This window comes from Anolis carolinensis, chromosome 4 (assembly GCF_035594765.1).
Source record: "Anolis carolinensis isolate JA03-04 chromosome 4, rAnoCar3.1.pri, whole genome shotgun sequence".
NCBI lineage: Eukaryota > Metazoa > Chordata > Lepidosauria > Squamata > Dactyloidae > Anolis > Anolis carolinensis.
Window position 1 is genome coordinate 91,732,482 of NC_085844.1, and position 24,428 is coordinate 91,756,909.

Sequence of the window (24,428 nt, forward strand, 5' to 3'; positions counted from 1 at the left end):
CTTGCTCTCACCTCCCACTCCCTCCCTTCTCCCCCCATTCCCTCGGTCTTTATATTCATGAATTCCACATTCTCTCAGTAAGTGACGCTTTCTTCTAGTTAATATTTATTGTACCCTTTGTGCGGAGAGCAGAAAAATGCCCAAAATGATTAAAAGTTACATTGGTGAAAAGGGCTAAATGGAACACAACATAATCATATGATGACCAGTTGAATCAATTTATTGTGGGGAATTTTTTCCCCTTGTTTTTTTTTTAAGAAAAAATAGAACAGCCCACAGCAAGAGCATAAGAGCCAGCTGCACAGTAACATTGGCAAGCAAGACTGTGAATTACAAATGTGAACCTGAAACACTGAATGTGCTGTATTTTTTAAAGAAAAAATCCCCTTTTGTATGAGATATGTAATGTCCCTTTGTGCCAGGGTGGTTTGCATGATAATGGTTCTCTTTTGTTACTTGTTGTCACATGATGGTGCGACTAAACCGAGCAATGGAAGAAACTGTATAAAAGATAATCTTCCATTTTTCCAAAGCCTTTCCTCCACATTTTCCATATTTTTCTTGTTTTTAAAAAATCTTTTAGTATGTAATTTAGTATGTAATCCCAGGAATTTAAAAGTGGTGTTTGCTATGAACACTTCAGGACCTAATTGGTACTTTCCCTTATATGCACCTTCTCAGTTGTTTTCCTTTATTCAGTTGTTTTCACACTGAGGAAGAAATATCTCCAGATCAAATTAGATGACTGTTTTCTGCCCTCACATAAAGATATTTGTAATCAGTGGGCATAATCCAGCCTCCGTTAATAATCTCATTAAATGTCTCCTATCTTATGGGTTGCAGAAATATTTGAATATATATGGATTGTGTCCACACAGTGCTTAGCGTTCTTTGCACTTCTCCCAGCTACATTAGCCTCCAGAGTAATGGTGAAAGATGCTGGGAGTTGCAGTCCAACAACATCCAAGGGCCACTCGATGCCCATTTACATGTTTACCTTCATGACAAAGTTTCAATATTCACCTTTAAAAGCAAAAAAGTGATGTAGCTTCTACACCTTGAGCAGCAGTCCAATAGACAAAAATTCAACAGATCCTCAAACTGTCTTGACTGGACCGGGACATTCCCAATGAATCTTTCATCCCACTTTTTAATCTGCTTTTAAAATTGCTTTTTTTCTGCTTCTTCCATTTTCCCCTTACTTCAGATAGCGAAAGTGGAGCTACTGTTTGCACTTACCATATATACTCGAGTATAAGCCGACCCGAATATAAGCCGAGGCACCTAATTTTACCACAAAAACTGGGATAACTTATTGACTCGAGTATAAGCCGTGGGTGGGAAATGCAGCAACTGCGGGTAAATTTCAAAATAAAAATAGATACCAAAAAAATTTAATTGAGGCATCAGTAGGTTAAATGTTTTTGAATATTTACCGTATTTCAAAGAAAAACAATGAACTAGCTCTATAAGTGGAAAAGTAGGGGCAATAAACACAATATGGTATCAACAATAACCTTATAACAACATCAACAACAACAACAACAACAACAACAACAACAACAACAATAAAACTTCATTTGGATCCCACCTTATCTGCCCATGGGGACTCAGGCCAACTTCCAACAAAGGAACAGGCAAATATATATGTATGGCTACAGATGCACAGGTACATGGATCTATATGTATAAAAGATTTGCAAAGACCTGCAAACATATGAGGGGAAAATTCATATATAAAATTAATGTATATAGATAGATACACATATAAGGGTACTTAGAGATTGCAAAAGCTTGCAAAGGGTTAATGCCTATATATCTGTAGGAGAGTTTAACAAATATTTCAGGGGAAAATGCTTTCACAAGATTAATGAATGTATATTTTTCTTCTTCCTGACTTGCAAGGGTGTCTCTCTTTTCAAAACATTCTCTTGATTAAGAGCAAGGAGGCTTTACAAAAGAAAACACTGATAAGGGAGGAGAAGAGAGAAATAGATCCCATATTGCAAGCAATAGCCTGCAGACTCCATTGCCAGCCTTGACCCGATTATAATCCAGGGGAGGCTTTTTCAGCTCATAAATAAGGGCTGAAAAACTCGGCTTATCTTTGAGTATATACGGTAATTAATTAATCAGGAAGAAAGGAGAGGAGTGGACAAAATCTTGCTATTCCCAGTAAATTCTGGCAAAACAATCTGCTGCAGTCTTCTCTTAGTTTATAGATTCTCCCTCATTAACAACTTTGTCCAACTTGACCAAACCTCAGTGTTTTTTGGCTACTACACATTTCCTGGTTTTCATCTGTGAAATGTTGGAGAATATAATTCAGCAAGGAATACCCAGTTAAAGCATTACATACAGCAGAGTCTCACTTATCCAACATAAACGGGCCAGCAGAATGTTGGATAAGTAAAAATGTTGGATAATAAGGAGGGATTAAGGAAAGCCCTATTAAACATCAAATGAAGTTATGATTTTACAAATTAAGCACCAAAACATCATGTTTTACAACAAATTGGAAGAAAAAGCAGTTCAACACATGGTAACATTATGTAGCAATGACTGTATGTACGAATTTAGCACCAAAATATTGCAATGTATTGTAAACAAGGACTATTAAAACATTGGCTGCTAACAAGTTGACTACAAATAAAGATAGAATTGCATAAAATGAACTTGCAGTAACAACATTGTTAGAAGTTAAATCCGTAAAAAATTCAGTCCTTGCTGCCTAGAGAAATAGCTATGGATCCGGGCAAGAGGCAGACTGCGTTGGATAATCCAGAATGTTGGATAAGCAAATGTTGGATAAGTGAGACTCTACTGTATGCTCATCCAATTTCTCTTTACACACCTCTTAAATAAAATAATGAATAATTCAAACAAGTGCCACAGAGAGTCAGTTTTCCGTATGTTTTCAAGCTGTGATTGGTTGAAACTGTGGAAACAAAATTGGTGGATAGAGAGGGCCAACTGTATTCTTTTCTAATTGCTTGCCAGTTTGATGTTTTAAGGTCTCATAAGGTTTTTCTTCCCCATTTTGGACAACTTTTTTCAGGTTTATGTTCTCGCCGGTCCCATCAAGTGCTCCCTCTCTTTCCCCTAATTTTTGTGACTTCTGCAGATGTAAGAGTAAGATATTAATAAAATAAGTAAGAGCAGCAACAAATATACAGGTTCAAAGTCGTGGTGAAGTATTTTTTAATTAATACTAGCTACCAGTCTTCTAACCCAGTACAGCTCATTTCGGAGTATGACCCTAGGAAGCACTCACTGGAAAGAAAATCCCAGAAGTTGAGCAATAGTAGAAGAAACGGGTTTTGTGAAAAAAGCATTTACCCAGCAAAGGACCTGTCATTTCCTTAAACAAGATCACTGACTTTTCTGGAAAATACCTGCCTACTCAGCTGCCAGAAAAAAACCCACAAAGCAACCCAGCATTATATATATATAGCCAGGTCAGTCTCACCCTGGCACAGCCCTGACAATATCCATCAAGCCTTGCTTTCATTCTCTTGCTATAGCACAGAGGTGGAAATCTGCTCTTCCATTTCACTTCTCCACTTTCTCTTCCTCCTTCAAAGCAAACACTTGAGTCAATACCAAGTACAAGGCAGCTGGATTTGAACACAAACTGACTATTATTAATGGTGAAGAGGGCATTTAGAGTGACAAAGGGAGACATCTTGACATCCTCACTTCAGTTGTAAAGACATAGCATGTAGCTCGCTGTTCAGATTTTTTTTTTATTTCACGATGGACAATAGCAGGGAAGACCTCGCCTGTTCTCTTCCGTCGTCTTGCTAGCTTATATAAAGACACCAAAAGCATGACCTATATAGCCTACTGCCATTTCAGTGCCTCGTATTAAATTAGGGAAATTGGTGCTGAGCACTGCTAAAAGTAGAGCCAAGACAGAAAAGAAGCATACGCTCACAAATGTTACATGAAATAGTATTATTGCTATGTAAGAACACACCAACAGACTGGCACTTTTCTCCTTGCTACTACAGTAGAGTCTCACTTATCCAAGCTAAACGGGCTGGCAGAAGCTTGGATAAGCGAATATCTTGGATAATAAGGAGGGATTAAGGAAAAGCCTATTCAACATCAAATTAGGTTATGATTTTACAAATTAAGCACCAAAACATCATGTTATACAACAAATTTGACAGAAAAAGTAGTTCAGTATGCAGTAATGTTATGTTGTAATTACTGTATTTACGAATTTAGCACCAAAATGTCACAACATATTGGAAACATTGACTACAAAAATGGCTTGGATAATCCAGAGGCTTGGATAAGCAAGGCTTGGATAAGTGAGACTCTACTGTATATACATTTGACAAGGAAGGAACTATGTTTTGGTAAACTGAGTTTTCTGTTCTCTGTCCTATGCATTAAAACCAGCTTAAACATAATTCCAGTGAATTTTCAAAAAGTGGGATGAGTGAAAGAGAGAGGAAAACAGTACTGAAATCATGTTCCTAACCAATGTTGTAATCTCATTGAATTAAAATAAACATGTAACAAAGCCTTGATCTCAACTTGTTTCAAGAACAAAAGGTTTATTCTTGTTTGCTGGTGTGTCTTTCCCTTATTCCTCCTGCCCTGCTATTTACTTTTTATGGCACTAAGAGCAAGACTATACTTTTATGTTCCTGTGCATTTGATTGCAAGTGACCAGTAATTTAAAATGTATAGGGGGTGCCTTGTTGTTCATGCATAAAATCCAAATCCCAGTGCAATGTTTACTTAGCTCCCTGCTAGACTTTGGCAACAGGCATATTTGGGAGAACCTTACAGAACTTTTCCTAATGATGCCAGTGAAAACGCTGCCAAGCTTATAAAAATGTGTGTACTGCTACATACAGACAGATGTAGAATTGTGTGAAAATTAACCAAATAAAAATAAATACCTCTCCTCCTGCACTCCCAGCTAAAATTAATGGGCAAACAGTTGACTAACTGTGGAATATACCAACGACGAGGAAGGAGAAATTATCCCAGGCTGATTGGGAGGTGGCTGTTTCTTGTCCAAAACTTTGGCTATAGTTAATTATATTAAAGTTTAGAAAATTGTGTTGCACTTTATAATAGAATATATGGAATAACTCAGCACAGAGGAAACAGAGGGGAAGCAGCCCTGCAATTCTGGTGAGCCATTATGGTATATTGATTAAAAGGGTTGAACTGGGATTTAGGTGATCCATTTATTTGTCCCACTGAGCTGTGAAATCGACTGGATGATGTTGGGCTGGTGATGGTTTCTCAGCCTCACCTATATCCCAAAGTCATTGAGAGGGAAGTGGGAGGCAGGAGAGCCACCTTGAGATCACTGCAGGAAAAGCAAGATATAAATCAAATCAGTTTTTTAATGTTATTATAAGGCGAAGTGCATTAAAGTGCTGAGCTGCTGAACTTGCAGACCGAAAGGTCCCAGGTTCAAATCCTGGGAGTGGCTTGAGCACCCGCTGTTAGCTCCAGTTCCTGCCAACCTAGCAGTTCGAAAACATGCAAATGTGAGTAGATCAATAGGTACCGCTCCGGCGGGAAGGTAACAGCGCTCCATGCAGTCATGCCGGCCACATGACCTTGGAGGTGTCTACGGACAATGCCGGCTCTTCGGCTTAGAAATGGAGATGAGCACCAACCCCCAGAGTCAGATATGACTGGACTTAACGTCAGGGGAAACCTTTACCTTTTACTATAATCTTCAAAACAAAAGTTTCACCTACCCACATACAACAAAATATGTCCTACTGAGGATTTTTTTCCCCCTTTTCTTCTTTTTTCTTCCCTTTTCTTGGATTTGACTTTTGGTTCAACATCCACCAAGAGGGTGTCCAGAGGCAAGCTGTCTGGCAGAATGAAATATCTAATATTATTGCTTCTAATACTCAAAGTTTCCAACTGGATGGGTTCTCTGTTTTTCAGAGTCATTTTCACAGCTTTCAGATACGTATTCATACTAACATCCACTCCTGTGATGGTTCCATGAACCTGGGTCCCATTCTTCAGTTCAATAGTTATAGTTTCATGACTTAGTTTCATAAGAAATCTCACGAGCTTCATGGCGGCAAAACTGTAAGCTGAAAAAGATCACCGGGCTGTGGCGCAGGCTGGAGAGCAAGCCAGCTGCAACCAGCTGCAATGAATCACTCTGACAAGGAGGTCATGAGTTCGAGGCCCGCTCGGAGCCTATGTTTCTCTTGTCTTTGTTCTATGTTAAAAGGCATTGAATGTTTGCCTGTATGTGTAATGTGATCCGCCCTGAGTCCCCTTCGGGGTGAAAAGGGCGGAATATAAATGCTGCAAATAAATGAATTAATTAATAAAAAGCTCAAGCAAGCGAGGAATAAATAAAATTAAAGATGATACCTCCTGCAAACTTTATAGCAGGGGTACCCAAACTAAAGCCTATAGGCTGAATGTGTCCCTCCAAGGTCATTTACCTGACCCCAGCCCTAAAATTTAGAGTTAAAAGTAAAGGTAAAGGTTTCCCCTGACGTTAAGTCCAGTCGTGACCGACTCGGGGTTGGTGCTCATCTCCATTTCTAAACCAAAGAGCTGATGTTGTCCATAGATATCTCCAGGTCATGTGGCCGGCATGACTGCATGGAACGCTGTTACCTTCCCACCAGAGCAGTACTTATTGATCTACTCACATTTGCATGTTTTCGAACTGCTAGGTTGGCAGGAGCTGGGGCTAACAGCCAGCGCTCATTCCACTCCCGAGATTTGAACCTGGGACCTTTTGGACTTTAGAGTTAGGGTAGCCCTAAGTCTGAAACAACTTGAAGGCACACAACAAGAACAATTCTAATTAACTTTACTATCTCATCAGCCAAAAGCAGGCCCACACTTCCCATTGAAATACTGGTAATGTTAATAAAATTGTTATTCATTTTAAATATTGTATTGTTTTTTCATAGTTTGTTTGATTTTTGCACTACAAATAAGATATCTGCAGTGTGCATAGGAATTCATTCATTTTTTTCAAGCTATAGTCCAGCACCCCCCCCCCCCCCCCCCTCCCAAACAGTCTCAGTGACTGTGATCTGGCCCTCTATTTAAAAGTTTGAGGACCCCTGCTTTATAGTAACTGCCAGCAGAAATTGTTTACTTTAATAGGGTTCTTTATTATCCATAGTTTCCTGTTTCCATTGTAATTTTGGGAATGTATTTCCTGAGGATATGGTGATTGTACTGTATACTCCAATGTCCTTAATTTCTCTGTGTGTATGTCAATTAAACATTTACTATCCATGTAACTGCTTTCTAAAACGGATCATTCATTTTACAACATTGTTAGTCTTTATCACACTTGCTTTCATATCCAGTGAGTTCAGGGTGCTTTAATTGATCATGCAAATGAATTCTGGAGCTCCTAATTTCTACATTAATTATAGTACTTAGACAGCACTAAAAATAAAGCCACCTGGGTGTTTCTACTCAGATGGGAGGTGAAATAGAGTTTGTAAGTCCAGTTATGTTTTTAAAATCTGGGAATGTCTGCCTTTTGCTCACAACAAAAATCAAGATTCCTCCTTAGGCAAAACATCTGCAGAACTTTGACAGCAGCTAAAAGAAATGTTCATACATACCTGAATTATTTCCCATGAGCACTTCTTTTGACATTCCTGAACTGTCTGGGATGTATTTTGGGCTGTAGTCTAAGGTAAGATAGGACAAAATGACAAATCAGGAAATAGGGTTAAGAAAGAAGCCTGGAGTCAGGGCCAAAGGACAAACCAAGACAGCAGGATATCTGTGCAAAGCAGAAAGTACAGAAAAATCATACGGTAGCGCATCAAAGCTCTGGAAAACCCTAACGTTCAAACAAGACACAGCTGAAATAAGAAGCCTTTTATAGACTTTCCTGCCAAGAAGGATTCAGTAGCAAGCATGATGGTCACGGCCCACCTAGGACCTGACTGATAAAAATGTCAGTAGTTCAGAACATGAGGTCCCAGAAGCCAACAAAAATGAATCTATACTTGGGGGTCAGACTAACATGTGGGCCTGCTAAACCATGCTGAACCACATAGGATTGAAGACAAGGAATTGGAAGACACTAAACTTCCTTCTACCCTCCTTCCATTTTTCCATCATTTTTCTCATGCAGAGTATGTCTTGCTTAACAGGTGATCTTGTTTGAAAGATCAAAGTACCCTAAGATCTGGTACTTTGCTTTCCAATTACTCATTCTGATTGTGGAATATCTAGAATACCTAGTCTCAATGGGTGATGTTGCAAGGACAGAGCCAGATCCTTCTGCACTCCAACTTCCTTTGTTCTCCTCCAGGAACAAATGTCTCTGTGTTGGGGACTTCCACAGCCCTTCTATAGGTGCAATGGGTGGTAAACAGCTCAATATAGCATAATTTTGAAGATAAGGTAACACCATGGGATGTAATATTAGACAAGGGAAAGAGGAAATTTGCAAGAATATATAAATTTCTATTGGAATGGAGCACTGGGAAGGAACAAATAAAGGAGTGCATGACAAATTGGACAAGAGATCTAGGAAGAACTATACTATTAGAGCAGGGGTCCCCAAACTTTTTAAGCAGAGGGCCGGTCCACAATCTTTCAGACTGTTGAGGGGCCGAATTATCATTTGAAAAAAATATATAAACAAATTCCTATGCATACTGCACATGTCTTATTTGTAGTGCAACAACAACAATGAAAGAACAATACAATATTTAAAAATGAAAACAATTTTAACCAACATAAACCTATTAGGATTTCAATGGAAAGTGTGGGCCTGCTACTGGCCAATGAGATAGTCAAGTTAATTAGGATTGTTGTTGTTGTTGTGTGCCTTCAAGTCATGTCAGACTTTGGCCGAGCCTAAGTCTAAAATTAATTATTTATTTACTGCGTTTATTTACTACATTTATATCCCACCCTTCTCACCCCGAAGGGGAATCAGATCAGTTGTATGTACATACAATATATTATATTATTAGCATAACACAATATTAGCATTATATATTACTATATTGAACTATACCACTATACTATTATATAATATGTAATATATAACATATAATTAATATTATTATATGGTATTACTATTAGTATTATATTGTATAACATAAGATTATTATCAATATTATATGTATATAGAATATATTATATTATTAAAACTGATATAAAAATATTATATTATAAAACTGAGGGCGGGGGCCAGGTAAATGACCTTGGAGGGCCGCATCTGGCCCCCGGGCCTTAGTTTGGGGACCCCTGTATTAGAGAAATGGGAACTTTTATGGGGGGGGGATTAAATTACACATATGCCTATGAATTGAAAGAAAATTGGTGGAAAATGTTCTATCGGTGGCACCTGGCCCCAAAAAGGATATCAAAATTTGCCAAAGACAAGAAGATTAAATGCTGGAAATGTGGAAGAGGTGAAGGATCGTACCTACACATGTGGTGGTCTTGTGAGAAGGTAAAACCGTACTGGAGGGAAATCCATGATAAATGTCAAAAAATCTTAAAGATAAAAATACCACTACTCCCAGAATTCTTTCTATTGGGAATGACGAATAACCAATGGGGAAAGAATGAAGACAAAATCTTTACACACTTAACAACAGCTGCCAGATTAGTTCTTGCAAGATTATGTAAACAGAAATTAATACCAAAAGTGCAAGAATGGATAAAAAGAATATGGAATATAATGAATATGGACTACCTAATGTTCTTGCTATCAACAACACAAAATAAGCCCAAAAAACGGATAGATTGGACACCAGTAAAGGACTAGATGAAGAAAGAAAAAGTTAGAATATTGTTATAAAGCCCTTAACAGGAAGGAGAAGTGTCAGCTGTTGACACAAAAAAAAAAGAATGATACCAACAACATAAATATTACAAATAGTTATGACAAATTTATAAAGAATGGAAGACAAGAATCGACAAGGATCCCGACCCCCCCTACCCTTATTACACCTTTCCCCCTCACTTTCTACCCCCCCTCCCTATCCCCCATCCTTCCTTCCCCCCCATACTTTCCTAACCCACTAAAGTGGATTTTATTATTTTCAAAATTTAATAAAAATTATTTTAAAAAATATAGCATAATTTTGCATGCAGAGCTACTATGTTTTGCTGAGCTATGCAGGATTGCACCCCCTGAGTGTTTATATTCTGTTCAATTGAACACAAATGGGCCAGCAAACTTCCTTCTTTGGAGGGCATTTGGTTCAACATGTATGAACATGCAATTAGGACATTTGGATTTAGTCCAGATTGCTATATTCTGTCTTCATTAACATTCATAGGAGCTCCCAGTGGTGCAATGGGTTAAACCCTTGTGCCAGCAGGACTGATTTGAAAATTGGGTTTCGGACCTGAAGGTTGCCAGTTCGAATACAATCTCTATCAGCTCCAGCTCCATGCGGGGATATGACAGAAGCCTCCCACAAGGATGGTAAAATATTAACAAAAAAAACATCCGGGCATCCCCTTGACAGTCAGCCAATTCTCTCACACCAAAAGTGACTTGCAGTTTCTCAAGTCGCTCCTGATATCTTTCCCATATTTTGAATTTTTTTCCATACTTTGAATTGTTTTATACATTCTCTTGAGCCATTAACAGCTTCTATTAGCACCCCAACGATGTCCTTGAAAGATTCCAAAATAGGATCCATAACACTTTCAGTGTTAATGAATCCCCTTGTACATTTCTGTCATTTTCTGCAAAAACAAAAGTGCTGTTATGCTATTATATGCCAGTGTTGTGTAAAGGCTGCACTGGTTCCCTCTGCTTTGACAATAGATGTGATTGTCCATTATCCTCTCTCAGATCAGCAATTCTCTGAGATGCACTCTCAACCAAAGTAGTTTGCCTTTTGTTACATGTTTTGAATAGCACTATTTGATCAGCAATGCTATCAACACAAAAAACAGCTATAGTTCATCCAAGTTAGGAGTCTCAAACTGTGTGGGAAGGTCTCTTCTTACATTTTAATTATTTTCTTAAAAAATTGCACTCAGATTTTGATTGAGCCATAGGCTGGGTCTAAATTAATCCTGAACTAGTTCTGAGATTGATAGGGATTCCTCTTTTGAGATATATTTTCTGCTGAAGTCACTTCTGATATGTTGAGTCATAGAATCATAGAATCATAATCCAACACCCTGCAGGAGAAACACAATCAAAGTATTCCCAGCAGATGGCCATCTGGTTTTTGTTTAAAAGCCTCCAAAGAAGGGGCCGCTTCCACACTCCAAGGCAGAGAGTTCCACTGTTGAATGGTTCTTATGGTCAGGAAGTTCTTCCTAACCTTCAGGTGAAATTAATTTTCCTGGAATCCAAACCCACTGCTCCAAGTCTTAATCTCCAAAGCAGTAGAAAACAAGCCTGTTTCCTCTTCCATATGACATCCTTTCAAATATCTAAACATTGTTATATTGTCTCCTTTCAACCTTCTCTTCTGCAGGCCAAAAAGAACCATCTTTTTATGTCGCTCCTCATAGAGCATGGTCTCCAGACTTTTGATCATTTTAGTCACCCCCCTCTGGATACATTCTAGCTTATCAATATTCCTCTTTAACTGTGGTGCCCAGAATTGGACTCAGTATTCCAGGTGAGGTCTAACCAAAGCAAAATAGAGGGGCACCATAGCCTCCCTCTATCTAGACCAGGTACTCCTTTCAGTGCAACCCAAAATCCATTGGCTTTTTTGGCTGCTGCATCACAATGTTGGCTCATGTTTAACTTGTAGTCTATTAAGACTACAAGGTCTCTTTCACATGGACTATTGTCGAGCCAGGCATCGTCCATGTTTTGCCCCAAATAATTAAAAGGAACCACTTAAACCCCATGAGATCCCAGAATGGCCATAGCAGAAGGTGGGAGTGGATATATTTGAACAGGACAATTGCTCTTTTCTGTTGGTAATTGACTATTTTTCAAAATACCCAGAAGTAGTAAGTTTACCTGATAAAACTGCAAGAACAGTAATTGTCAAGATGAAATCTGTGTTTGCAAGACATGGAACTCCATTAATTGTGGTGAGTGGTAATATGCCATTTGCGAGTCAAGAATTCAAGGTATTTGCGAAAGAATGGGGATTTGAACAATGCTTTAGTAGTCCGGGTTATCCACAATCTAATGGTATGGTACTTACTTACTTACTTAGGCGATCCCTCGTAGGCTGAGGATGATGGTCCTCCAGTTATAAGGTCTTGGGGGTGTGTCCGTAGGTGGCTGAAGAGACCTATTCTTGATCTGCATGTTCTCCTGCAATGAGGACATCGGTTTCCAGGTGGAAGGTGGTCCCGGTCAGGGTTGGCTTGACGGGCACGTTTCTCCCTTAAGCCCTCCATTCGTGCCTCTTCGAACTCCGCAGCACTGCTGGTCACAGCTGACCTCCAATTAGAGCGCTCAAGGGCCAGGGCTTCCCAGTTCTCAGTGTTTATGCCACAGTTTTTAAGGTTGGCTTTGAGCCCATCTTTAAATTTCTTTTCCTGCCCACCAACATTACGTTTCCTGTTCCTGAATTCGGAGTAGAGTAGCTGCTTTGGGAGACAGTGATCGGGCATTCGGACAACGTGGCCAGTCCAGCGGAGTTGATGGTGTAGGAGCATCGCTTCAATGCTGGTGGTCTTTGCTTCTTCCAGCACGCTGACATTTGTCCGCCTGTCTTCCCAAGAGATTTGCAGCATTTTTCTGAGGCAACGCTGATGGAAACGCTCCAGGAGTTTGGCGTGATGTCTTTATACCGTCCATGTTTCACAGGCGTAGAGCAGGGTTGGGAGGACAATGGCTTTATAAAAAAGCACCTTGGTCTCTCTACGGATGTCCTAGTCATCAAACACTCTCTGCTTCATTCTGAAAAAGGCTGTGCTCGCAGAGCTCAGGCGGTGTTGTATTTCAGTGTCGATGTTGACTTTTGAGGAGAGGTGGCTGCCAAGGTAGCGGAAATGGTCAACGTTTTCTAATGTTACACCATTAAGCTGTATGGTAGAACGAGCCATCCAGTCCATAAAACAACTTATACACAAAGTAGGAAAGGCAAGGGGTGATCTGTATGCAGCATTATTGAAGTATCGGAATACACCTGTGACAGGACTATCATATTCATCTGTGCAAATATTGATGGACAGAATACTGAGAAGTAAACTTCCCATAACAACTGACTTACTATGTCCTAGGATTCCTATTAATGTGCGTCAAGATCTACAAAGAGCTCAGAAAAGACAAAAACATTTTTATGATCGAACAGCAAGACCCCTCAAATCACTAAGACAGGGAGATTTGGTATGGATGCAATCTAATAATTGCAAAGAAAGATGGCTTCCTGCTGTTGTAATAGAAAAATTTAAACAACCTCGGTCATATCTAACAAAGAATCAGGATGGTCGCGTATATCGGTGTAATAGGCGTCAATTAAAACAACGGAACCAAATGCCCGAAGCTACAATTCACGGAAATACAACATATAATGGTTCTAAAGGGATGTTTGTGAACAAAAGTGACGCACATGTAATACCAGATAGACAGCCAACGTATGTGACATCGCATGGCAGGTCTGTGTTTGAACCTGTAAGGTACACTCCTTAGAAGGATGGTGCTGAAGACCATCCTCAACGGTGGGCTAAGTACTAGTGATCTCTGGCCCTAAAGAAGACATATTTTCTTACCTGTCTAGTGATGTAATGAAGCTGCCAAGTTTTAATGAGAGACTTTTGTAATTTTGATATGTATGTTTTTTTGTAAAAACTTTTATAAAATGTGTTTTGTTTTGTTTTATCAGATGTGTAATTATTATGTATGAAGGGGAGATGTGGTATACTGTGCCTTTAAGCCACACTCTCTGGTTGTTACAGCTGTAATGTATTTTACTACTGATGGTTGGGATATATAGTTTTGTGCACCCAAAGCCTCAGTAGCCTTCCTAGTGTTTGAATAAACACCTTTGCTACAAGACTCTGCTGGCTGGTGAGCTTGTTTCATACGAAGAATATTGCAATCTTTGCATTTCACTTTTCCTTACCTTTTACATTTCTCCTCATTGAAATTAATTTTGTTTAGTTTTGACCCATCTCTTTAATCTGTTAAGATGATTTTGAATTCTGACCCTGTCCTCTGGAATATTAGGTATACCTACCAATTTGGTATCATCTGCAAACTTGAAATGCATGGCAATTATGGTTTTGAATTTGTCTGCATTTTAATTGTATGTGCATTCCTGTCAGGGCCTTTGTGTAAAAAATGACATGCAAATATTTTTCAAACTAAAAAATACCATTCAAATTTCTTATAAGAGAACAAGGAGAATGAGCTCTTATTGAAGTCCTGAGTGTAAACATTAGTTCAACTTCAATCACAAGGTGGCTTTAAACAAGCAATAGGCTTTCAGCTCCTGGGAAGAAGGGAGCAAGAAACTGACATAATTTAAATAAAAATACTCATTATGATGTACAATTATAAACTTTTTTTATCCTTCTCTCCCACCAGTATGCCAGGTCCTGTGACAAGCTCAACAAAACAAAGGGATATATATATATATATATATATATATATATATATATATACACACACACACACACATATACAGTAGAGTCTCACCTATCCAACATAAATGGGCCGGCAGAACGTTGGATAAGTGAATATGTTGGATAATAAGCAGGGATTAAGGAAAAGTCTATTAAACATCAAATTAGGTTATGATTTTACAAATTAAGCATCAAAACATCATGTTATACAACAAATTTGAGAGAAAAACTAGTTCAGTACGCAGTAATGCTATGTAGTAATTACTGTATTTACGAATTTAGCATCAAAATATCACGATGTATTGAAAACATTGACTACAAAAATGCGTTGGATAATCCAGAACGTTGGATACGCAAGTGTTGGATAAGTGAGACTCTACTGTATATATATATATATATATATATATATATATATATATATATATAAACAAACTAAACAAAAAATGCACAGGGGTGAAGAGAAAACGAGGTGAGTTAATAAAGGATGGGAGAAAGAGAAAGAGATGAAAGTAAAAGTGTCAGAAGAAAAAGAAACGAAAAAAGTATCATATGTTACATTTCTCAAATAGCATTAAAAACAACAGACTATAATATACAGATAGTGCCAACAAAAAACAACTAGAACACACAACCTCAGAAACTGATGGAATATTGAAGCAGCCAGCCTGAATTTTAAAGCCTGTGATGGTATAACTATGTTTGTGGACCCTTTCCATCCTTATCTCTAAGGACGGAAAGAGTATTTGAAAATATTTTGAAAGTGAAAAAAGGGTCTCTCTAGTGACCTGTGAGGAGAATTCTAGACAGGCAAGAATCGTCATAGTTAAGTACTTGTTCCAAGAGAAAACAGCATTTCATGTGCAGAAAAGAACACAGAATAAAACATGTTTCCTGTACAAGAAACAACATTTATGCACAGTAATCACTGTTGTTGTTTTGCAGGGACCTTATTTTCTGATTAGAAATGCAGGAAGTAACATTTGTGCACAGAAAACATTGTGTATTTTTTTTCTGCACAGAATATATCCCAAAACACAAATAGTCTTCAAAAAACACATAACTTTCGACAACTTTTTTGCAATGAGAAGAAAAATAATCATTTTTTTCTTGTTTTTCCTTGCTTGTAATTTAATTTTTAGTTATATAGACATATATATAAAACATAAGTTCACCAATTATGATTATACATTCCCACCCCCTCCACCTTTATTCTCTCTCATCACCATGTTCCTCTTTTCCAGAGCTATCTCTTCTTCTAAAATATCATCAAAAGTTTCGTTCTTTATATGGAGGTACATTCCCATATTCCTTTTCTAATAATTTTTCTAAAAATCTTCTCCAGATACTTTCAAAGCAATTTTTTCCATATTCCCTTCTTTACTTATAAATTTGATGTTACTTTATCATTCAACACCATTCTCCAGACTTCTTTATACCATTCATCAATTTGTATTGTCATTTCCCTTTTCCAGTATTTTTCTATTAATAATCTAGCTGCTGGTAATAGCATGTCTATTAATTTTTCCCCTCTTGTCTTTCCCTTCATCTCTTTTAATTGATAGCAGTATTTCTGCCAGATTGCTTCTAACGTCTACATTCATAATATTTTCTGTTTCCCTTATAACCATTTCCCCCAAAATCTTGTACATGTTTACAATCCCACTGGCCTCTCCAACATCTTTCATTATAGTTTCTGTTCATAATGTTTAGCCTTCTTGGAGTTAAATACCACTTCCAAATTAATTTATTATTTTTTCTTTTATTCTAATTGACACATTTTTAATTATTTTGCTTTCCATGTCCCTTCCCATTCTTTCTCAGTTATTTTTATTCCTACTTCCTCCTCCCATAATTCTCATGATGTAGTATTTTCCTCCCTGTATCCTTAATTACTATTTTATATATTTTATTTGTTATTCCTTTTAATTGTTACTTATTTTCTCTTTTTAATCCTTTTAGTATTATTTCCTCAAATTATTTGTTTTTCTTTTTAGTTCATTTTTATTAAGAATAAAAGATATCTAAAAGAATAAGATAAAGAAGATTTTCTTTTACAATAAAAGTGGGGTTACATATAAGTTTTAAAAAAGTAGAAACTGAAAGATAGAAAAATAATAGTATATCACAAAAATAAGGGAAAAAAATAAAAAATAGTAAAAAATAAATTTAAAAAATAAAAGGGGAAAATTGTTGACCTCTGATCTCTTACATTGAAGTTTATCAATCCATACTTAACAATCCATAGTTCTCTTTTTCTTTTTATTTCACAATCACCCATTTGTTCACATTCTCTTTTCAATTAGGCTTCAGTTTCAAATCTTTCTTGCTTAATGTACTCTTTCAGAAATGTCCAATCTGCTGTTTTCTTTGGTACATCTTGATTCTTTTTTGATTGTTGTGTTAAATTGTCCATGTTCATAACATCTAATATTTTTAGTATTCAATCTATTTGAGGGATTTCTTTCTATTTCCATTTTTTTGGCATAGACTATTCTTGCTGTTGTCACCAGGTAGTTAAATAATATATCTTTCTTTAAATCCATTTCAAAGTCAATCATTCCGAAAAGGAAGTATTCCGGTTTCATTTGTATTTTTATTTTTAAAATTTCCTGGATTTTTTCATGAATTTTTTTACAATAATTATTTTATATTCTGCAAGTCCACCACAAGTGAAAAAATGATCCCTCGTGGGACTCGCACTTCCAACATTTATCTTGTAAATTTTTGTAACATCTTGCCAATTTTTGTGGGATAATATACCAACAGTACATCATTTTGTACCAGTTCTCCTTTATGTCATATGCATAAGTATACTTCAGTCTCTTATTCCAATTTCTTTCCCAATTTTCCATTCTAATTGGGTGACCTACATTCGAGGCCCATTTTGTTATACAGTCTTTTACTATTTCAGTTTCTGTTGACCAATTTAAAATTGGTCAAAATTGGTTAAAATTACATATTTCCATTATTTATTTATTTTGCAGTTGAATTATTTTATCCCATGTAGATTCTTTTTCCATGAACCCGACTAGCTTATCTTTATTAAAATATTCTTTAAGTTGTCTATATTGAAACCAGGATGGATTTTGTAGGTTTTGTTTATTTCTTCTTGAGTTTTTAAAGTGTAATTACTGTCTGTTTTTTGCAGAATTTATTTACGTATTGGACATTTTTCCCAGGCTAGTTCCCTTTTTTGTATCGCTTCCAAGGGCAATATCCAAAGTGAGGTTTTCTGGTAGAATCTGTTTTTATATTTCTCCAAAGTTTTTATTAGGGCCGACCTTATGAAATGATTACCAAAATTCTTTTCAATCTTTCTTCTATCATACCACATGTACGAATACCAGTCACCTCTGAGGTCGAATCCTTCTAGTGTTAATATCTTTACTTTTTAAAATTGGTCCAATCCTTTGTCCATGATAGCATGCAGGATTCGTAATAAAGTTTTAGATCCGGGAGTCCAAATCTGCCTTTTTTCTTCTCATCCGTTAGGTTTAGTAATTTTATTCTTGGTTTCTTGCCTTGCCACATAAACTTGGCAAGGTCTTTGTTCCAACTTTTAAACATTTGTAAACTTCTTAGTATCAGAATTGTCTGAAAAAGGAATAACATTTTAGGGAGAATATTCATTTTAATGGCTGCTAATCTGCCCATTAGAGATACGTTCAGGTATTTCCAATTCTCCAAATCCTTTTTTTTTTCCATTTTGTTTCATAGTTGTTTTTCAGTAGTTGGGTGGTTTTTGCCGTTATATTTACCCCTAAATATTTTATTTTATTTGTAATTTGTAATCCTGTTAGTTCTTTCAGTTTTTCTTGTCCTTTCTTTGACATATTCTTAGTATCATAGTCTTCTTTTTGGTTATCTTTAATCCAGATAGTTTTAGTATTATTTCCTCACATTGCACTATTTGTTTTTCTAGTGAGGATGAAATGTACACAAATTATATTACACATATGACATAATGTGTGAGAATTCAACTGTAAACTTAGATAGAATCCAAGCAAGGTTTATAAGAGATATTCTAAATGTGCATTCTTGTGTACCAAATGCGGTCCTGTTTTTAGAAATGGGTGAATGCCCACTGAGTACAAGAGCCTAGACTATGACAATGAATTTTTGGTGAAAAACAATGGTATTCAAACTGGAAACAGGTTTACTATATCACTCCCTTATGAAGCCTCCAAATCATTCAAGAAGGATTGAACAGAAAGCGACCTCAATTGGATTATCCACATCCATTTTGATCCATTCGGAATTTAAAATGGCACAAGAATCCCGGTAGCAAAGGTTGCGGAATATTGCCCTGGGAGAGTTAAGAGCCTGCTCAAACTCACCATACTCCCCCAGAGTTTTAAATTTAAGACATGTGAATACCTAAAAATTCTCACAGTGATCAAATACTGCAGATTCTTTACAAAGGCGAGACTAAAGGTATTTCCCTCAGAGCTGTTAAGAGACAGACTATCTGGAATCCCTTACTCCTAAAGACTATGCCCCTGTGAAGAAAATGAAGTAGAAACAATAGAACGCATTTTATTTTAGTGCTGCTATTATACAGTGCAAAGTAGACAACTTCAATATCCGGTTGTGTCTCATATGACCAGACAATATATGACGCATAGTAATTGTTATACTAAGGAGGCCTTATATGTATATGTATATGAATGCCAATATGTGTTGGGTGACTTCCTCTATAGCAGTGGTTCTCAACCTGTGGGTCCCCAGATGTTCTGGCTTTCAACTCCCAGAAATCCCTCCCACAAAATGAATATTCATTTAGAACACTATTTGACTATTCCAGTTCCGTTACCCTTAAGAAGAATATATACCAGGGCCAGGTTTGAACAACTCGGTATTATGATGCAAACTGGTCGCTACTATAACATCCCAAGAAATGAGAGATTTTTGTGTCTGGGGAGAACAAATAGTGGAAGATATTGAACATTTTTTGATTGACTGCCCAGCATATGCTGAACTTCGACACAGATATTTACATCCATTACTATCTAATTTTAGGTCCCCCAACAGAAATGATCTTCTGACAGTCCTCTTGCAAGGACAAGAAAGATCCACCATAATCAGACTAAGCCTGAAAGCTATCAAGAAAAGAGCACATTTCCTGAAAGAAGAATCAGGAAAATAAGATTTTGACGGCAAACAGAAGGTCAGCTGCCTGTCCTCCCATCCTTTTTGCCTTGTTTTTATTTATGTTGCACTTTGAAATGGTCATATGACTGATCAAACAAATAAATTATTATTATTATTATTATTATTATTATTATTATTATTATTATTATTATTATTATTATTATTATCTCCCAGAAATCCTAACAGCTGGTAAACTTTCTGGGATTTCTGAGAGTTGTAGGCCAAAACACCTGGGGACCCACAGGATGAGAAGCACTGCTCTATAGAAATGTGGAACTTGGTCAGCTATATTAGTGCATGAATTCAGAGATGGCTTATGTGTGTTGCCAATGTGTCTGTCAGAGACTAGTAGTCTGGGCTGGCTCAATATAGCTTGTCAATATAGGACACATTATGAGGACTTCTGAAAAGTATCAGTTTTAGAGATTAAGAGAATATTTAACACTAATAAATGTTGAAGGCAGGGGTAATGTCTGAGTTAAGAAGATGCATGCCATCATTTTACAACCATTCCCTTGTACCCCACTCCATTGTTTTCATTTGATCCTTGAACCCTTTTTTGTTTTTTGGGCATTCCATGGCATTCACAGAACCCCCCTCCAGCACCATATTTCAGATGTGTTAGTCATCCGATATCATTTCTTACTTTTCTTCATATTTAGGGGAAAATGTTAGATTTAAATCAACAGACTAAAGAGTCATCCACAAAGGCTTAATGTTTCATGCCCTGCTGCTAAATGCCTTGACATAAAAAGCCAGTTGAGAACTCCAGTCAGATTACAGTAAATAAAAGTTTAAATTTTAAATAGCTGATATGCCTCTTTATCACATTATCTGTTAGTATACATGGTGCTGTTTCATTGTCAAGGGAAAGAACCTGATTAGATCCGCAGCATGCTTTTGTTCATATGAACACAACAATGTTGGGCTAGATATAGGTGCAGAGGGAATAAGTACACCAATCATTTCTCTCTTAGCTCTAGTTATTTTTTCAAAGGGAATTTAATGCTATCATCATTTAATGTTCCACATTAAATTCTGTGCATGTACTTAGCTTTCAGATTTGGATTATAAAGTCTGGAATGAATGAAATTAAGTGTTTCTTTTAGACAGCCAACTGACAAGGCAAAGGAAATCCCTTGCTAAAGAATATTACAGTTCTGGGTCATGAACAACATTGGAGTTGGAGTTACTGCCATCCAGAGGCAGAAAGCCATAAACTGTCATCTTTTATTATGCTATGAATCCAAAAGGTAAAGCCAAATAAGTGTGTTGGTTAGTAATGTCCATTGCACTAAAGCATCTCAGGGCATGTAACCAAGGTTTTTTTCAAGTCTTATTTTATTTAATATTTTATTTATGTAATGTAGACATTTTAAGTCAGCAACTGTGTAGTTATTAAAAGGATTTCACAAAAACTCTCTAGTTAGAAGCAAACCCCAAAAGCTCAGTCAGTATTATATACTAATTGCAGCCCATCAACATTCATTCATTTTTTTTTCAAACTATAGTCTGGCCTCCAAACAGCCTGCGAGACCATGAATCGGCCCTCTGCTTAAAAAGCTTGAGGACCCCTGGCTAAGGGAATAGAAGTATATTATAATACATACATGTGCATAATGTCATTCCTTTGGGTTTCTTGGAGCGAAGAATGCAGTGTAGAGTCCTTTTCACCCAGTGCTAATGGGGCTGAACATATCCCAGAGATGGTTGGACATATTCTAGATGTTAAGGAGGGGGAGGTCTTTTCATTGTAGTTTTTCATACAGTTGATTATCCTGAACATTTGGTGGTTTTGGTTAAATTCTACAAAAACTACACGGGCCTGAAAATCCAGAAGGAAGTGGGGTGAAAGGGAGAAAAATGTCCAGAAAATGCACACCTCCTAATGTGTGCTGAAGCATGCATTTAGCTCAATTTGCAGATTCCCTTGTGTTTGTAAAAAAAAAATGACATAACTGTTCAAATCAAATTCTCACCCACTACTTTTTTGTGGTGCTATATTTTACTTGCTTAAATAGGTAAAGGTAAAGGTTTCCCCTGACGTTAAGTCCAGTCGTGTCCAACTCTGGGGGTTGGTGCTCATCTCCATTTCTAAGGCGAAGAGCCGGCGTTGTCCGTAGACACCTCCAAGGTCATGTGGCCGGCATGACTGCATGGAGCGCCGTTACCTTCCCGCCAGACCGGTACCTATTAATCTACTCACATTTGCATGTTTTCGAACTGCTAGGTTTGCAGAAGCTGGAGCTACCAGCGGGCGCTCACTCCGCTCCCGGGATTTGAACCTGGGACCTTTCAGTCTGCAAGTTCAGCAGCTCAGTGCTTTAACACACTTCGCCACCAGGGCTTAAATACTTGCTTAAATACTGCAGCCTAAATCCAGTTGCTGGTTTAATTTACAAAAAATCCACTGATTCAACATACTTGCTCTAATTAGGACCAGCAATTGTATATTTTAAAATATTTAATTGTTTTAAAATATTAATTTTTATCCCACCTGATTATAAAAATATTAAAACATATTTAAAAGCCATCCATGATAAAAGCAAAACATTATTTAAAAACATAAGATTTTTTTTTAAGGACATACCTCCCATGAAATGAATTTAAATTCATTTTAAACACTAGATTACTTTGCACGAACAGCTAATGTATGTGGGTCAGGAGTACTACAAAGATTATACTATTTCTTTAAAAAAAAACAGGTATGTCCCCACTGATTAATCCCTTTGTACTTTCATTTTCCATTAAATTCAGAGATCAGGATGTCATCTCTTTGGGATATAAATTGTACTGAACTCTATACTCAAGTTATTACTTTACCCTGCTGGTTTTTATACAATTTATGAAAACAGGTTTAAGTGTGCCCTCTGCTGGTTTCATAGCGACTGTCTTAGAAACGTTGCCAACCATTTAAGCATTTTGTTCTTCTTTACTAAAAAGGTATATGCCACATTTGAAAATACTTTTCTACATATAAAAAGCCTCTCTCTCTGTGTGTGTGTGTGTGTGTGTGTGTGTGTGTGTGTGTAATGTATTTTGAAGCCTAATCAAGGTGCAGTAAGCCCTGGTATTTCTCATTCAAAATGTTTACTTCCTGGGGAAATCAACATCTTTTTTTCAGTAAGAAGACAGGTAACATATATTTTGTGTTAAAAGAAAATAATGTCAACTAATCAAACATTATTGGGATTGTTACCTCCATTGGGGACAAGACATTGAAAAGATTGCTTTCAAAAATGAACTATTTTAATTGATTAATTTCTGGTAGAGACAGAGTGACAAGTGTCTAGGACTGTGTGATGTATTTTCGGTTGATGAGTGCAGATCCCAGTAGGGTGGCCTTTTGCAATTGGCAGATCGTGATTTTGTCAATGTCTATTGTTTCCAAATGCCGGCTGAGATCTTTTGGCACGGCACTCAATGTGCCGATCACCACCGGGACCACCTGCACTGGTTTCTGCCAGAGTCTTTGAAGTTCAATCTTGAGGTCCTGATAGCGGATGAGTTTTTCCTGTTGTTTTTTGTCAATGCGACTGTCACCTGGGATGGCAACATCAATGATCCAAACCTTTTTCTTTTCCACAACTGTGATGTCTGGTGTGTTGTGTTCCAGAACTTTGTCAGTCTGGATTCGGAAGTCCCACAGTATCTTTGAGTGTTCATTTTCCAATACTTTTGCAGGTTTGTGATCCCACCAGTTCTTTACTGCTGGGAGGTGGTACTTGAGGCATAAGTTCCAATGAATCATTTGGGCCACATAGTTGTGCCTCTGTTTGTAGTCTGTCTGTGTGATTTTCTTACAGCAGCTGAGGATCTGATCAATGGTTTTGTCAGCTTCCTCGCATAGTCTGCATTTTGGGTCATCAGCTGATTTTTCAATCTTGGCCTTAATTGCATTTGTTCTGATGGCTTGCTCCTGGGCTGCAAGGATCAGGCCTTCTGTCTCATTCGTGATCCATAGCCAGGTCTTCTCCTTAACAGCTTTTTATTATTATTATTTTCCTGCAAGTTGGCTTAACTGGGTGTGAAAGTCACATTTAGCAGCTTTCTCTAGGTTAAGATTTATTTATTTATTTATTTATTTATTTGCAGTATTTATATTCCGCCCTTCTCACCCCGAAGGTGACTCAGGGTGGATCACATTATATACATATAGGGCAAACATTCAATGCCTATATACATATAGAACCGAGACAGAGACAGACGTAGAGGCAATTTAACCTTCTCCTGAGGGGATGTTTGATTCTGGCCACAGGGGGGAGCAGCTGCTTCATCATCCACTGTAATGGCATTTTCTCATTCCAATGTCGTAAATTAGTTAAATTTGCCTCCCCATGCCTTCTTTTCAGTAACTGTTAATTGACAGTTGTTGGGTCAGCATTCACCATGTAGCACCAAATATATGTTGCTTTTAGCATACATATTTCCCACACAAGAATCCAGCCAATAAATATATTTTATAGATAATATATCATTATATGCAGTGCACAAAATTATTATGTTTGGAATATTAACAGTACAGGATTTTTGTTCAATGTGTTGTAAAAGGTTTTCATGGTTGGGATCACAGGGTTGTGTGTTTTCTGGGCTGTATGGCCATGTTCCATGGAACATGGCCTTACAGCCTGAAAAACACACAACGACCCTGTGATCCCGACCATGAAAGCCTTTGACAACACATTGAACATCTCTACAGGGAGAAATTGTTCCAAGACACAAGGAGATTGGAAAATCTAAGGACCAGGAAAGCACATC

The 24,428-nt window shown here is 37.3% G+C and overlaps 1 long non-coding RNA gene across 1 annotated transcript; it reads right to left on the reverse strand.

Moving 5' to 3' along the window:
• Positions 1 to 1,410: 1,410 nt before the first annotated feature.
• On the reverse strand, positions 1,411 to 10,828 carry LOC134299009 (uncharacterized). Its single transcript, XR_010006170.1, has 3 exons — positions 10,367 to 10,828; positions 7,607 to 7,675; positions 1,411 to 5,337 (listed from the first exon to the last, which is right to left on the reverse strand). It is a non-coding gene; the product is annotated as an uncharacterized LOC134299009 (long non-coding RNA).
• Between the last annotated feature and the right edge of the window lie 13,600 nt (positions 10,829 to 24,428).